This window comes from Tachyglossus aculeatus, chromosome 15, assembly GCF_015852505.1.
Source record: "Tachyglossus aculeatus isolate mTacAcu1 chromosome 15, mTacAcu1.pri, whole genome shotgun sequence".
NCBI lineage: Eukaryota > Metazoa > Chordata > Mammalia > Monotremata > Tachyglossidae > Tachyglossus > Tachyglossus aculeatus.
In genome coordinates, this window is record NC_052080.1 from 23,258,197 (window position 1) to 23,275,904 (window position 17,708).

The window sequence follows — 17,708 nt, forward strand, 5'->3', positions numbered from 1 at the left end:
GATCTGGGGCATCATCTGTTTTGCGGATGAATTAATTAGTGCTTGCAAAACACTTGAGTGGCAAACTATGCTGAGCAAGTGCCAAATAAACACACCCAACTTTGCCTGCAGTACTGCTAGGAAATTAAATTAAATGGTTTTGAGGCTGAGCCAGCCCAATCTGACTCAGCAGGAATGGGAAAGGGGAGATTTCTGAGCATTTTGACATTTAATGAAGATGCAAATTATGTGGAAAGTAATGTATGAGATTCTATTGAAGCTGCCGGTTCAAGCACGCTTAATGATAAGATGGCTCCAATGGTGCATAGGCAAACTGAGTTTTTAGAACGCAGGTTTCACTCATGGACCACTGTTTGATACACCCCAGCTCTGATTATCCCTATCTGATATTCAGTTTACTCTTCTGGATATTGTGGAATGTAATTTTGAGTAAAAACTGTTTTCGGCACTTGGTGGACAGCTTGCCACCTGCCATTTTCAGATACCCGAGATTTCCCTCGCCACCACCATCACACTGCGGGTCTCACCGTGGCTATCAGAGTAGCACGGCCCTCCAAATTTTCCCCATAACTTCACTGCCCTTCATCAGGTCCACTAAGCAAAAAGTGAGCAAGAAAATTGTGAAGGCAAAGAAAATGATGCCTTGGAAAAGAAAGTGAGATTGCGGGAACATGGAACATTTGGAGAGATCATGGTGTCTGGAGGGAGGTGAACAAGTTTTCTGTAAGAACCATTAAGAAAAGTAAGGGTATCAGTGAGGATGAATAATAACAATAATAGCAATAATAATAATATTCACTGAGCATTTACTAAGTGCCAAGCACCATGCTATGTCGTGAGGCAGACGCAACGGTTGGAGGTGAGACTGACTCAGGTCACCCGACTCCAGTCCCCTCTTCTTTCCACTTAGCCGCACTGCCTCCCACGGGGGCCGAAGCCATGGACCCCATAACCCAATTGCCTCATAAGCCTTTGATCTTTCTAACCACAGTTTTGCCGACCATGGAGACTTCCAGGTCGTGGGTTCTAATCCCAGCTCTCCCGCTTGTCTGCTGTGTGACTTTAGGCAATTCACTTCACTTGCCCAAGCGCTTAGTACAGTGCTCTGCACACAGTAAGCGCTCAATAAATATGATTGATTGATTGATTGATTCCTCCCTTCAAGGCCCTACTGAGAGCTCACCTCCTCCAGGAGGCCTTCCCAGACTGAGCCCCCTCCTTCCTCTCCCCCTCGCCCCCCTCTCCATCCCCCTCAACTTACCTCCTTCCCTTCCCCACAGCACCTGTATATATGGACATATGTTTGTACATATTTATTACTCTATTTATTTATTTTACTTGTACATATCTATTCTATTTTATTTTGTTAGTATGTTTGGTTTTGTTCTCCGTCTCCCCCTTTTAGACTGTGAGCCCACTGTTAGGTAGGGACCATCTCTATATGTTGCCAGCTTGGACTTCCCAAGCACTTAGTCCAGTGCTCTGCACACAGTAAGCGCTCAATAAATACGATTGATTGATTGATTGATTCCCTTTCCCACAGCACCTGTATATATGTATATATGTTTGTACATATTTATTACTCTATTTATTTATTTATTTATTTTACCTGTACATATCTATTCTATTTATTTTATTTTGTTGGTATGTTTGGTTTTGTTCTCTGTCTCCCCCTTTTAGACTGTGAGCCCACTGTTGGGTAGGGACTGTCTCTATATGTTGCCAACTTGTACTTCCCAAGCGCTTAGTACAGTGCTCTGCACACAGTAAGCGCTCAGTAAATATGATTGATTGATTGATTGATTGATTGTCTGTGCCTCAGTTACCTCATCAGTACAATGGGGCTGTGAGTTCCACATGGGACAGGGAATGTGATCGACTCGATTTGCTTGTATCCACCCCAACGCTTAGTACAATGCTTTGCACATAGTAAGCACTTAACAAATACCATCAATATTATTCCAGGAACCTAACCTCAATTTTAGACGAGGAAAACTGTACCCTCAGATCTACCATAACATGGGTCTCCTCGTTTGGGTTAAAATATGACTAGAGAACAGAGCCACACCCTTCCCACAATGTGAACCTGTTCAGGCCTCATTATTGAATAATAATGATAATAATTATGGTATTTGTCAAATGCTTACTATGTGCCAGGCACTGTACTAAGCGCTGTACTAAGCAAATCAGGTTGGACACAGTGCCTGTCCCATATGGGGCTCGCAGTCTCAATCCCCATTTTACAGATGAGGTAACTGAGGCACAGAGAAGTGAAGTGAATTACCCAAGGTCACACAGCAGACAGGTGGCAGAGCCTGGCTTAGTTAGAGCCCATGACCTTCTGACTTCCAAGCCTGTGCTCTCTTGACTACACCATGAAATTGCTTACATGCATGCACACAGAATTGGAAAGGGTGAGACTCAAGCACGGGTTTTCTTTAATTAGAAGTTTCACAAGAACACAACCTTCATGTTTCTAGAAGAACCAAGAACACACACCTAAGTTTAATGCGGCAGACAAACAATTACTCCCACAGGACCCTAATGAATGCTAAAGAATGGCTAAATGCTAAAAATTTCCTTTCCAGAGTAGGGAAGGCTTGCTAGAGGAGAATACTGCAGTTTCAAAAATATAATATACCTAACTCCCTCTAAAGGTTAATTTAAGGAGACCTTTCTGAAGCAAAGCAACGAAACAAAGGACAATCCTCATTCATGCAATATCATCTGGTTAAGAGCTTTACATCTTGAGATTTTCTGCTTTATCAACAACGGTATAATGGGGCCGGATGAGATCAGAGGGTAAAGATAGCTCCAAGAACATCTCTCTGATATTTTACACCCTCCCGGGCTGCCCTGATTATCAGTTCCATGGCTTCAGACAAACTCAGGCCCTGCAAACAATTTTTCCTTAAGAACCTTGGCAAGTCACCTAACTTCCCTGTACCTTAGTTCTCCTATTCTCCCTCCTACTTACATTCGGAGCCTCATGCGGGACAGGGACTCTGTCCAACCTAGTAAACTAGTATCTACCCCAACGCTTAGAACAGTGTTCGCCAAATAGTAAGCGCTAACAAATACCATTTAAAAAAGTGCTTAGTACAGTGTGAGCCTTAGATGGAAGGGCATTACTCAAAACCTACTTAGGGAGGAGTTGTTCCTTACTGACCTTTCTAGATGTGTCAGTAATAGAATTCTTGTATCTACTATAATTATGCTTAACCTTTCCACAGGCAGAGCTCACACCAGGGAATGAATTTACATTTCATGGCTTGAAGCCCGCCCTCGTCCCCCTCACGCCCATCCGCCAAGCTAGCCCTCTTCCTCCCTTCACGGCCCTACTGAGAGCTCATCTCCTCCAGGAGGCCTTCCCAGACTGAGCCCCTGCTTCCCTCTCCCCCTCGTCCCCCTCTCCATCCCCCGCATCTTACCTCCTTCCCTTCCCCACAGCACCTGTATATATGTTTGTACATATTTATTACTCTATTTATTTATTTATCTTACTTGTACCTATTCTATTTATTTTATTTTGTTAGTATGTTTGGTTTTGTTCTCTGTCTCCCCCTTCTAGACTGTGAGCCCACTGTTGGGTAGGGACTAGTCTCTAGATGTTGCCAACTTGTACTTCCCAAGCGCTTAGTACAGTGCTCTGCACACAGTAAGCACTCAATAAATACGATTGATTGATTGATTGATTGATTGATTGACTACTGGCCTTCATCATTAGTGGCCACATGTTTCCCCCAGGTCCTTCTGCTGGAGGTTAATTTCCCCATCTCTTCCAACGAGACGCAAGAACTGGCACACAGTAAGCACCTAGCAAATATTATTATTATTGGCAATGTTGTTAGTATTATTAAGAAAAATATTCCAGCCTTCATTCCAAGGGGATCCTGCTGGAGTTTCATCTCCTCAAAAAAGGAAGAAACCCAGCAAAATGTGAATTCTTATGGACATGTAACATTTGTCTTGCTACTCTCTCCCGAGTATGTAATAGGGTGCTTGTAGTCATGCTGCTTGAAGCAGCATGGCATAGTGGAAAGAGCACGGCGGGCATGGGAGTCAGAAGGTCATGGATTCTAATCCCAGCTCCTCCACTTGTCTGTGGTGTGACTTTGGGCAAATCATTTCACTTCTCTGTGCCTCAATTACCTCATCTGTAAAATGGGGGCCTTCCCAGACTGAGCCCCCTCCTTCCTCTCCCCCTTGCCCCCCCCTCCACCCCCCATCTTACCTCCTTCCCTTCCCCACGGCATCTGTATATATGTATATATGTTTGTACATATTTATTACTCTATTTATTTATTTTACTTGTACATATCTATTCTATTTATTTTATTTTGTTAATATGTTTGGTTTTGTTCTCTGTCTCCCCTTCTAGACTGTGAGCCCACTGTTGGGTAGGGACTGTCTCTATATGTTGCCAACTTGTACTTCCCAAGCACTTAGTACAGCGCTCTGCACACAGTAAGTGCTCAATAAATACGATTGATTGATGGGGAATTAGACTGTGGGCCTTATGCAGAACAGGGACTGTGTCCAACCCAATTTCCTTGTATCCACCCCAGTGTTTAGTACGGTGCCCAGTACATAGTAAGCACTTAACAGATACCAAAATTATTATTATTATTCACCCCAGCATTTAGTATGAGGCTTTGCATCCAGTGGACACTAGGTCAATGCCATTAATTGAACTGTTGATCTTAAGTGTTTGGAGAGCCTCCAACTAACTCCCCAGTCGAGGGGCCAGCATTGCTGTTCCATCTCCATCTGTGGGTCAAATCACTATTCTGGCTCCATGTCAGAACCCCAGGCTATCAGGTTTCCTACCACCGAGAATACACGGGACACTGCTTCTCTGGAGGGAATTTTTAAGATATGGGGCAATAGTACCCTACCTCGAAACAGAATAATCTTGCATATCACTTAGTACAGTGCTCTGCACATAGTAAGCGCTCAATAAATACGATTGATTGATATCAATTAATGGTTCCTTTAGCCCTGAGCACAATACCCACTGACCCTGCTCACTCTCTCTCAGCATGTCACAACTGGAGAAATCAAAGTACAAGCCACTTAACTGCTCGGCACCTCAGTTTCCCCCATCTGTAAAACGGGGATGAAATACTAGTCCTCTTCCCTCCTTACACTGTGAACCCCAAGTAGGGCAGGGATTGCGTCCGATCGGATTATCCTGTGCCTGTGCTAGCCACTAACTGGGTGCTTAACACGTAGTAAGGACTTACCAAATACCGCAGTCAAGATGATGATGATTACTAGGAGCAAAAACAAAAACTTCCCATTTTTCCCTACCTGGGCAAAAGAGTTTGGTTTTCTGAGTTTCCAGACACGTCCCCCCTGCAAGAAAGAAAGCGAATTCCTCAAGAAGAGGACAGCTGATCGCTCTCCGTCCCCCCATTCCTAAGGCCTGCTCTGGTTTCCCCACCCCTCGGATGCAGCCAGAGTGCCACTGCTGAGGGCCCTGAGTCGGAGGATCAAGCAGAGTTGTTTATCCTGGCAGGGGCAGGGAGCTGAGGACAGCATGTCTTCATGGAAGGAATGCATGTGTACAAAGTTCCCGGCCATGGGTGGGGAAAGGAGAGGGAGCGGGGGCCATGGGGGAATCCCGCCCCGAGAAGCAAAATTCACAAACCCGCTCAGATGCTGAGCTTCTCTAAGTACCTGACTTCCTTGCTTTCCTGCACTCCTACTTGGGGACTTAAAACAGTTTAAGAAGACATAGAAATAAACGGCCCTAACCAATAACTAGTACAGTCCTCCACACACAGCAAGTGCTCAATAAATACCTTCGAATCAATCAATCAATCGTATTTATTGAGCGCTTACTGTGTGCAGAGCACTGTACTAAGCGCTTGGGAAGTACAAGTTGGCAACATAGAGAGACAGTCCCTACCCGACAGTGGGCTCACGGTCTAAAAGGGGGAGACGGAGAACAAAACCAAACATACTAACAAAGTAAAATAAATAGAATAGATATGTCCAAGTACAATAAATAAATAAATAAACAGAATAATAAATATGTACAAACATATATACATATATTCAGGTGCTGTGGGGAAGGGAAGGAGGTCTAATCCCGGCCCCACCACTTGTCTGCTGTGTGACCTTGGGCCAGTCACTTCAGTTCTCTGTGCCTCAATTACTTCATCTGTAAAATGGGGATTAAGACTGTGAGCCCCATGTGGGACAGGGACCGTATCCAACATGATTAGCTTGTATCTACCCCAGTGCTTAAAATCAATCAATCGTATTATTGAGCGCTTACTGTGTGCAGATCACTGTACTAAGTGCTTACTAAGTCAAACAGAGCTTGACACATAAGAATCACTTAACAAATTACCACCAAATAAATACTATTTATTTTAACGGTTTTGACACCTGTCCACATGTTTTGTTTTGTTGTATATATCCCCCTGCTAGACTGTGAGCCCGTTATTGGGTAGGGGCTGCCTCTATATGTTGCTGACTTGTATTTCCCAACCACTTAGTACAGTGTTCTGCACATAGTAAGCACTCAGTAAATACGACTGAATGAAATAGCATCGTCATCCTCATCGTTATTATTATTATCGTCCTTATTATTATTAATAATAATAATAATAGATAGATTGATTGAATGACCAGAGAATGACCTCTGCCTCAGCGGGAACATAAACTGATGAAGAGGAGGGAGTATGAATGTCCCTCCATTCATTCATTCAATCGTATTTATTGGGCGCTTACTGTGTGCAGAGCACTGGACTAAGCACTTGGGAAGTACAAGCTGGCAACATATAGAGACGGTCCCTACCCAACAACGGGCTCACAGTCTAGAAGGGGGAGACAGACAACAAAACAAAACATGTAGACAGGTGTCAAAAAACGTTAGAATAAATAGTATTTAATATCAATTCCCGGGTACAGTTTCTTTGTTCTGATGCCTCAGGACCCAGGCTCAATCCTGATGGGAGACTGCAGGATCATACTAGATATTAGACAACATTCAATAAACAATGTGATCTCTTCGCTCAAGGAGCAAACAATCTTACTAGTCTCATTGGACTTTGAGCTAGGCTCTACCGCTTTATCAGCAGCCTTTTGCGCTTAGGTATTTATGTCCATCCTCATCAGTCAGTCGATGGTATTTATTGAGCTCTTACTATGTATAGAGCACTGCCTAATGTGGGCACATTCCCTGCCCACAATGAACTTACAGTGTATTGCGTGTAAGATAGGGACTGTGTCCAATCTGATTACCTTGTATCTACCCTGATGCTTAGTAAAATGCTTAATGTTGTATACCCCAGTTGGAGTATAAGCTCCTTGAGGGCAGGGAGTGTATCTTGTGTTTCTGTCTTATCTCCCAAGTGCTTAGTACAGTGCACTTCACTCAGTCGGCACTCAATAAATACCTTTGCTACTACTACCACCACCAGCATCACCACCGCCACCACCACCACCACCAAGTGAGTTTTAATCTGTGCTAATTGAAGCTCACCTCCTCCAGGAGGCCTTCCCAGACTGAGCCCCTTCCTTCCTCTCCCCCTCGTCCCCCTCTCCATCCCCCCCATCTTACCTCCTTCCCTTCCCCACAGCACCTGTATATATGTATATATGTTTGTACATATTTATTACTCTATTTATTTATTTATTTTACTTGTACATATCTATTCTATTTATTTTATTTTGTTAGTATGTTTGGTTTTGTTCTCTGTCTCCCCCTTTTAGACTGCGAGCCCACTGTTGGGTAGGGACTGTCTCTATATGTTTCCAATTTGTACTTCCCAAGCGCTTAGTACAGTGCTCTGCACATAGTAAGCGCTCAATATATACGATTGATGATGATGATGTTGATGATGATGATGAAGCCAGTTAATAGACGGGACATAAAAGTCCAGCCCATTCCTCAAACAACAAAACAAAACAAAAAAACCAATTCCACGAGACAGAAACCCATTATAGCAGAACTTTGAGTGAATAACATGAAGACAGAATCTGGGGGTGGAAAAATCCACCAGCAAAAAGTCATATGGGTTGGCCACATGGCAACAGTCGGATTCAGGACATTTGCAACTGCCAGAGTCGGGGTTGAAAGTAGAAAGGATTCAAAAATAAAACTGAACAATTTTCCCACCTGAGACTGTTTCTCATCTCCTCCAGCTGCCTCACTTCTCATTCCTGACCATTCAAGATTTCTGAACATATTGTCAAGTTTTCTGCCTATTGTTCCAACTGTTATATCTAGCTAAAAATAAACAAATTAATAAGCAGTTTAGGCTGTGTACTTGCTTGAACTCTTATATTGTTATCACAATAATCAGATTATAAAAGCAATTTGGGTATGAAGCAGGTGTTTGAAATCACACTGCAGAAGCTATATTCTTTGTGCACACACATTTTATATATAAACAATCATGATATTTTTATATATACAACATATATACATATATGCATACTATGAGAATATAGACTGTACCTACTTCAGTTTGGACAATATATGCATAATAATAAAGGGAAACCTGTACTATATATTTTTATTATTTTTATTTTGGACATTAAAATTATATATTATAAAGTCCTATTGACAGTATCATCCAAATACAACAACCAGGATTCTGTGGCTGTTTCTTTAGTGTGATGTGTTCTCTGGAAGCAATTTAGTAGACTCATCTCCTTCAGATCCTTACAGAACCCTGAGAAATTAACCAGTATGTTGCCAACTTGTACTTCCCAAGCGCTTAGTACAGTGCTCTGCACACAGTAAGCGCTCAATAAATATGATTGATGATGAACCATATACATATATAAATATTTATGCATATAGTATACATATATGCATACTATGAGAATATAGACTACCTACTTCAGTTTGGTTTCAGACAATAAATGCATAATAATAAAGGGAAACCTGTACTATATATTTTTATTATTTTTATTTTTATTTTGGACATTAAAAATTATATATTATAAAGTCCTATTGACAGTATCATCCAAACGCAACAACCAGGATTCTGTGGCTGTTTCTTTAGTGTGATGTGTTCTCTGGAAGCAATTTAGTAGACTCATCTCCTTCAGATCCTTACAGACCCCTGAGAAATTAACCAGGACTCTTTTAATAAAGTTGAAAAATCTAAATTTGCCCTTCTCTTATTCAGGTTAGCAGCTGGGGTTTCTTAAACTGGCTGACCTTACTTGAGCATTTCCTGACCATTTTTACTTTTCTACACACACTTTTTCTAAGGGGTTCAGCCAGTTTCTCATCTCTTTCATCTGTCTTGGTGATTGTGATCAGTCCTGCTCTGGGAGCTGGGGGCTAGACTTCGTGACCCCTTCAGGTCTCTTTCAGCTCTGGAGTTCTAGGAATTAGTTTGTGGGTTTTGTTTTCACTCTGGATCATTATTTAAAAACAGGCCAGCTGGTTGGGGGGCTTCCTACGGCCCCAAATCTGAATCACCAGCCCTTCCTGGGGATGATGGTGTGGACTGGTTGGGCTCATTAAGTATTCCACAGACGAAGTAGTTTAGGATTTTTTTTTATTATTTTAAGTAGAATATCTCCAGATCCAACAGTGAAGCTAAGACCCTAATGAGTACGGCATAAAGTGACTCCATTGTAGAATAAAGTAGAATAAATAAGAAAGCAGTGTAGCCTAGTGGAAAGAGCACGGGTCTGGGAATTAGAGGACTTGGGTCCTAATCTCTGCTACACCAGTTGCCTGCTGCGTGACCTTGGGCAAATCATTTAACTTCTTTTGCCTCAGTTTCCTCAACTGTTAAATGGGGAATCTATACCTGTGTCCAACCTGAAATACTTGATCTACGCCAGCGCTTAGAATAGTAATTAACCACATAGTAAGCTCATAACAAATACCATTAAAAGGCAATAAAGTAGCCTGATTTTCTAGATTCCAAATTAGGAAGGGGGTAGGACCACTTAGGGAGCGGACAGAAAGAGAGAATAAGGGATGAGAGAGAAAGAGAGAAGAATCAAGGGAGAAGCAGACGAGGAAAGAGAGGAAAAAAGGATAAAGAGGATTTCTAGAAGTGAGGTGGAGGGAGGTCATTCATTCATTCAATCGCATTTATTGAGCGCTTATTGTGTGCAGAGCACCGTACTAAGCGCTAGGGAAGTACAAATCGGCAACATATAGAGACGGTCCCAACCCAAAAATGGGCTCACAGTCTAGAAGGGGGAGAGTCACCAAGCTGTTGTCTTCTGTCACCTTCCACATCTGGTGTTACTGCCAATCTCAGCTGCTGCTGCTGCTGCCATTCTCCACTACCACCCCTTCCCAGAAGAATTGTCTCTTCTGAATAATTATGGCATTTATTATGTGCTTACGATGTGCCAAGAGAATCAGAAAAGGAGCATGGCTTAGTGGGAAGAGCGTGGACTTGTAAGCCAGAGGGCCTGGGTTCTTATCCTGTCTCTGCTCCTAACTAGCTGTGTGACCTTGAGCAAGTCACTTAACTTCTCTTTTACACTGTACGCTCCCAAGTGCTTATTGCAGTGCTCTGTCTACATTAAGTGCTCAGTAAATACAATTGATTGATTCTCTGTGCTTCAGTTTCTTAGTATTTCCTCATCTGTAAAATGGGGATTCATTCATTCATTCAATCATATTTATTGAGCACTTACTGTGTGCAGAGCACTGTACTAAGCACTTGGGAAGTATAATTTGGCAACATATAGAGACAGTCCCTACCCAACTACAGCTCACAGTCTAGAAGGGGGAGACAGACAACAAAACATGTGGACAGATTTAAATGCCCGTCCTCCTTCCCCATGTGGGGCAGAGACTGTGTTTGACCTAATTATCTCATATCTCCCTGGCACATGTTAAGCACTTTACAATTATTATATTTATTTTTACAGCCAAGTCCTGTGGTAGAGTCAAGATAATCAAATCAGACACAGTCCCTGTCCCACATGGGACTCACTACCTAAGAAGGAGAGCACAGGTATCTTATCCCCATTTTACTAACGAGGAAACTGAGGCCCAGGAACATTTGGTGACTCACCCAAGGGTATACAACAGGAGAGTGAAAGAGCTGGGACAAAAATCTGGGTCTCCTGATACCCAGTTCGATGTTCTCTCCGTTAGATCATGTTGCCTTCCTAGACCAAAATAAGCAATAGTCCGGAATAGCCAGGTCTGTTGGGGTCAGGCAGCCTCTTTCTCCACTCCATCTCGTCATTCCTGACCTACGTCTGTCACCACCGTGGCCAGCGGATTTTCCCCTGTCTAAAAGCACACCACCCTGACTAAGGTGTCCCCAGCTGGCACCTGAAGAACCCGGACGATGTCTTGCCAACCCAGAGACGCAAGTCGCATCGTGTGCCTTATACGAGTCACACGACACAACGTAAAGGTGTGATCCAGAACTTCTGGTGGAATACTGGGGCTCACAGTCTTCGTCCCCATTTTACAGATGAGGCAACTGAGGCCCAGAGAAGTGAAGTGACTTGCCCAAAGTCACACAGCTGACACTTGGTGGAGCCAGGATCTGAACCCATGACTCTTTCAACTGAGCCACGCTGCTTCTCAATGTCTTACAGTCCCTGTAAGACATGACCATAGATTTGTCAGGTCAGCTTTCCCCCAACACCTGTGACCCCATGGATTTCATTTCATTTCATTCCTGAAGGAATTCCTTCAGGGCAGGGATTGCGCCTACTAATTTTATTGTACTCTCCCTGTCTTAAGCTAACCGGCACTTGACATACAGTTGGTGACCTAGTGGAAAGAGCTCGGTCCTGGGAGTCGCCTGCGCGTGGGAGTCAAAAGTTGTGGGTTCTGGATGACCTGGGGCAAATCATTTAACTTCTCTGTACCTCAGCTTCCTCATCTGAAAAATGGGGATTCAATACCAATTCTCCCCCCTATTTAGACTGTAAATCCTGTGTGGGACAGAAACTGTGTCTGAGCTAATTATCTTGACCTACCTCAGGTCTTAAAACAGTGCTTGGTACACAGTAAGCTCTTAACAAACACCATAGTCAGCGCTCAGTAAATATCCTATTGACACAATTGAAAATGGGCTTTCTTCCAAAGCCACCTGAGCATCAAATCACCAGCCACTTTGATTTTCTAAAGCTTGATTAAGTATTTGAAAATGTCATATACCAGAGAAGTGGGATTCGATGTTGATTCAACTTGTTTCTCACATAATTTCTCAGAGATGGATTTTCTGGGCACCTGACACCTGTCCACATGTTTTGTTTTGTTCTCTGTCTCCCCCTTCTAGACTGTGAGCCTGTTATTGGGTAGGGACCGTCTCTGTATGTTGCCAACTTGTACTTCCCAAGCACTTAGTACAGTGCTCTGCACACAGTAAGCGCTCAATAAATACGATTGAATGAATGAATGAAATACGAAGAACCTAGTGTGATACCGGGTTGACCCCCTGATCTCCCCACTTTGCTTGAGAGATGTTGCATTCCCCTTTCAGGTCTGTGTAAACAGGAACACCTCTTCTGAGCCATCCTCTATTTCTGTCCCCTCTGTAGACAGTAAGGGCCTTAAAGGCAGAGATTGTGTCCACCAATTGCATTATATTTTCCCAAGCACTTAGTCTAGTGCTCTGTACGCAGTGAGCACTTGATAAATGCCATTGCTTGACTGACTGGAGGGCAGCTAGGTAATGAGAGTAAAATGACTAGACAGAAAGGTGCCTGGTGCCATAGCAATACAAAAAATGGACAAACTGAAAATCCAACTCATCAGTTAAAAAGCAGAAGACTGGCCTCTCATCCTGCCTAACGCGGGCCGTCTGGTCACCATAATGCGGCATCGACCCCGGCCGACCCACCTCAATTGAGCGTGTTGAAGGACCTGGAGCATATGTGAGCCCACTGTTGGGTAGGGACTGTCTCTCTATGTTGCCAATTTGTACTTCCCAAGCGCTTAGTACAGTGCTCTGCACATAGTAAGCGCTCAATAAATACGATTGATGATGATATGAAGTGCTGCGTGGTCCTCACTTGCCAAAAGGCTGCTCACAATTGAAACCTAGATTCCAAACTTGCACTTGAACATGGGCAATGGGAATAGAAAATGACTGACAGTTGCATGGAGCAATAAAGGCAACAATGGCAGCAGTTTGTACTTCCACCGCAAAGCAGCAAGGCTTAGTGGGAAAAGCATGAGGCTCGGAGGCGGAGGACCTAGGTTCTAATCCCCACTCCTCTACTTTTTTTTTGATAACATTTATTAAGCGCTTACTATGTGCAAAGCACTGCTCTACTTGCCTGCTGTGTGACCTTGGGCAAGTCACTTAACTTCTCTGTGCTTCAATTACCTTTTCTATAAAATGGGGATTAAGACTGTGACCCCCCATGTGTGGGACATGAACAATGTCCAATATTACAGTGCTCTGCACACAGTAAGCGCTCAATAAATACGATTGATGATAATTATCTTGTATCTATCCCAGCACTTAGTACAGTGCCTGACACATAGGAAGCGTTTACCAAACACCATGAAAAAGAAAAATACTGCTCACACTAAGGCTTCCCAAGGCTCTGCTTTTTGTGCTGGACTGTACCAATAGAGCCTCCTATTATTAGCAGCAGTAATACAATCCTTAGCACCAAACGGCAGCAGAGATTTTGGGAATAGTCTGCCAGCACTGAAGCAGCACATAGTGCACAACAGTGGCAGGATGCCCTGCAGAGTCTAGATGACAACTAGACAACTAGGCAAGTGTAATGACCGCAGGCAGGGAAGACAGAAGAAACTAAAGTCATCAAAAGAGGCAACTTTAGGCGACATGATATTGCTGGGACAAAGCTGTGGCCTGGAATGCCACAGTCAGGAATAATTCGACTCTCTTCTCGGGCTTCTGTTAGGCTAGTAATAGGATTTATAAAGCATTTATTGTGTGCAGGGCACTGCACTAAGCACCGGGAAAGAATACCCAGGTAGGAATTAGACATGGTCCTTGTCCAGTGGGGTGCTTACAGTTTAAAAAGAAGCAGCATGGCCTAGTGGATACAGCGCAGGCCTAGGAGTTTTGTTAGTATGTTTGGTTTTGTTCTCTGTCTCCCCCTTTTAGACCGTGAGCCCACTGTTGGGTAGGGACTGTCTCTACATGTTGCCAACTTGTACTTCCCAAGCGCTTAGTACAGTGCTCTGCACACAGTAAGTGTTCAATAAATACGATTGATTGATTGATTGACTGATCTCGGGAAATATCCTACAGGCCAACAGAGTCATCCCCTAGAACATTCTTCTAGCCTATTGAATGTTAAGGCCGCATTTCTCTCACTCCAAGATAACTCCGGAAAGTTTGCTTTGGTTTCAACACCGCCCTTCCTCTCCTCCTCCACCTTTGAAGTGCGATCATCCTTCTCCCCTTCCCTGAGAGGTAAAGGGACGTGTTTGGCCCAGGACACTCCAAGAAGCCCTGTTGGTGAAATTCACCTACGGCTGCATGGTGGCTGAAGAGGCCAATGTGGGACCCATGGTCCAGATGCCAACCCCTCTTTCCAGCACCAAGCCATGAAGGTTGAATAAAAAATGCAAATATAGAGACAGGAATGACTTACCTTGGTTGATTCCCTGCCGCTGCTGGATTTGGGTCCAAAGAGGGCTTCTTGTCCTTTTAATATCTGAATACACCCTTCAAGCCCCACCTCCCTTCCCCGGTTGAAAAACTGAGGACAAGTAGTTTATGTCATTATATTCCTCTTTCTTCTTTTCTTTCTTTCTCTTTCTTGCTCTCCCTCCCTCCCTTTCTCTCCCTCTCTCCACACCCTATACATATACATATATCACAAATTACATGTATGTAATATGTATGTATGTACACGTATATGTATGTATGTACACATACATATATGTAAGGAGTGACTTTGGGCAAGTCACTTCACTTCTCTAGGCCTCAGTTACCTCATCTGTAAAATGGGGATTAAAACTGTGAGCCCCCCCGTGGGACAACCTGATCACCTTTTAACCTCCCCAGCGCTTAGAACAGTGCTTTGCACATAGTAAGCGCTTAATAAATGCCATCATTATTATTATTATTATTAATGTATGTATATACAATGTATATGTAATGTGTATGTATATCAGTTGTTGCCATCTTGTACTTCCCAAGTGCTTAGTACATTGCTCTGCACACAGTAAGCGCTCAATAAATACGATTGACGATGATGATGATGATTGATTGATCAATCATATTTATTGAGCACTTACTGCCTACAGAACAATGTACTAAGCTCTTGGCAGAGTACAACCAAGTTGGTAGGCACATTCCCTCCCCACAACAAGCTCACAGTCTAGAGGGGGAGACAGATATTAATATAAACAAATACATTTTGGATAGGTACATTAGTGTCTTGGGGATGAGGGAGGGGTGAATAAAAGGAACAAATCAGGGCGACGCAGAACCAAGTGAGAAAAGAGGAAATAAGTGGTTAGTCAGGGAAGGCCTCGTGGAGGAAATGTACCTTCAATAAGGCTTTGAAGGGGAATGCATATCTATATGTATATCATCATCATCAATCGTATTTATTGAGCGCTTACTATGTGCAGAACACTGTACTAAGCGCTTGGGAAGTACAAATTGGCAACATATAGAGACAGTCCCTACCCAACAGTGGGCTCACAGTCTAAAAGGGGGAGACAGAGAACAAAACCAAACATACTAACAAAATAAAATAGAATAGATATGTAGAAATAAATAGAGTAAAATATGTATATCTATATATAATATATACACCCATGTATTAGCTCGCCATATACATTATATGTCTATATATATCTATCCTCATTATCTCTCTCTAAATATGACTTTCTACATATAGATACTCTGCACACAGTAAGCACTCAATAAATACGATTGAAAGAATGAATGAATAGATATCTCTCTGTATCTAGATATACAGAGATAATGAGGACAGTTATATAGACAGGGGCAGCATGGTTTAGAGGAAAGAGCGTGGACCCGGGTTCTAATCCTGCCTCTATCACTTGCCCGCTGTGTGACCTGTGTGATCTCCATTGGGCTCCCAGGACTTTTCAGATACTATCTCATATGTTTATATGTTTTCCATTGTTCCTGGGAGTCTGTCTCCCCCTTTTAGACTGTGAGCCCAATGTTGGGTAGGGACTGTCTCTGTATGTTGCCAATTTGTACTTCCCAAGTGCTTAGTACAGTGCTCTGCACATAGTGAGCGCTCAATCAATATGATTGATTGATTGATTTGGGGCAACCAAGTCATTTTTAACAAATAGAAGCAGTAGATAGAGTGAACTTGGTCAGGTCATTTCCTTTTAGACTGTGACCCCACTGTTGGGTAGGGACTGTCTCTAGATGTTGCCAACTTGTACCTCCCAAGCGCTTAGGCCAGTGCTCTGCACACAGTAAGCGCTCAATAAATATGATTGATTGATTGATTGATATAGAATCGATGATCATGTTCCCCCCCCCGAGATCTGAGTGACTGCTTAAGGATTGAAATGTTTCATTCCACCAGGGGTCAGTGCCATACCGGGCTTGGTCGCGACTGCATTAGACACCCAAGGCTGTGAAATAGACGTAGACAGGCATCAATAGCATCATAATAGATAAATAGAATTAGAGATATGTTCACCTCATTAATAAAATCAATGGAATAATAAATATGTATTTATTACATTAGTGGGTGGCTTTCGGCGGAGTTGAGTTTTTATTTAGACTCGTAAATACAACTATATAGATTTGTAGTTATAAATAAAATGTATTTATACGAGCCTGGCGAGTAGTGGACAAGCTCTCTGGTGGGGTGACCATTTGGGCAACTCTCACTTTCATTATGTTGCCAACCTGTACTTCCCAAGCGCTTAGTCCAGTGCTCTGCACACAGTAAGCGCCCAATAAATACGATCGATTGATTCACCTCTCCGTGCCTCAGTTTTTTTCAGCCGCAGATTGGGATTTCTTCCCCCTCGTCCCCCTCTCCATCCCCCCCATCTTACCTCCTTCCCTTCCCCACAGCACCTGTATATATGTATATATGTTTGGACATATTTTTTACTCTATTTATTTTATTTGTACATATCTATTCTATTTATTTTATTTTGTTAGTATGTTTGGTTTTGTTCTCTGTTTCCCCCTTTTAGACTGTGAGCCCACTGTTGGGTAGGGACTGTCTCTATATGTTGCCAATTTGTACTTCCCAAGCACTTAGTACAGTGCTCTGCACATAGTAAGCGCTCAATAAATACGATTGATGATGATGATGATGTACTAATATACACAGGTGCTGTGGGGTGAGGAAGGAGGTACAGCACAGGGAGGGAGTCGGAGCGCTGGGGAGGGGAGAAGAAGCAGAGGAAAAGGGGGGCTTAGTCCGGAAAGGCCTCCTAAAGGAGGGAATAAACCTGATTTGGCCTCAGTTACCTGGTCGTCTCTGCTCCGCCAAGCCTGTGTCTACCAGACCACAGGTTTTTGGGTTTGGATTTTGGCTTTGAAATGGAATTTATCAAGCACTTACCACGAGTCAAGCACCGGGGCAGAGATACAGTTAAAGGACACGGTCCGATATCCCACTTGGGGCCCACTGTCTTAATCCCCATTTACAAATGAGATAACTGAGGTCCAGAGAAGCGAAGGGACTTGCCCAAGGTCACACAGCAGACAAGTGGCAGAGCTGAGATTAGAACCCAGGTCCTTCTGCCTTCTAAGCCTGTGCTCTGTCCACTAGACCACGCTCCTTCTCGA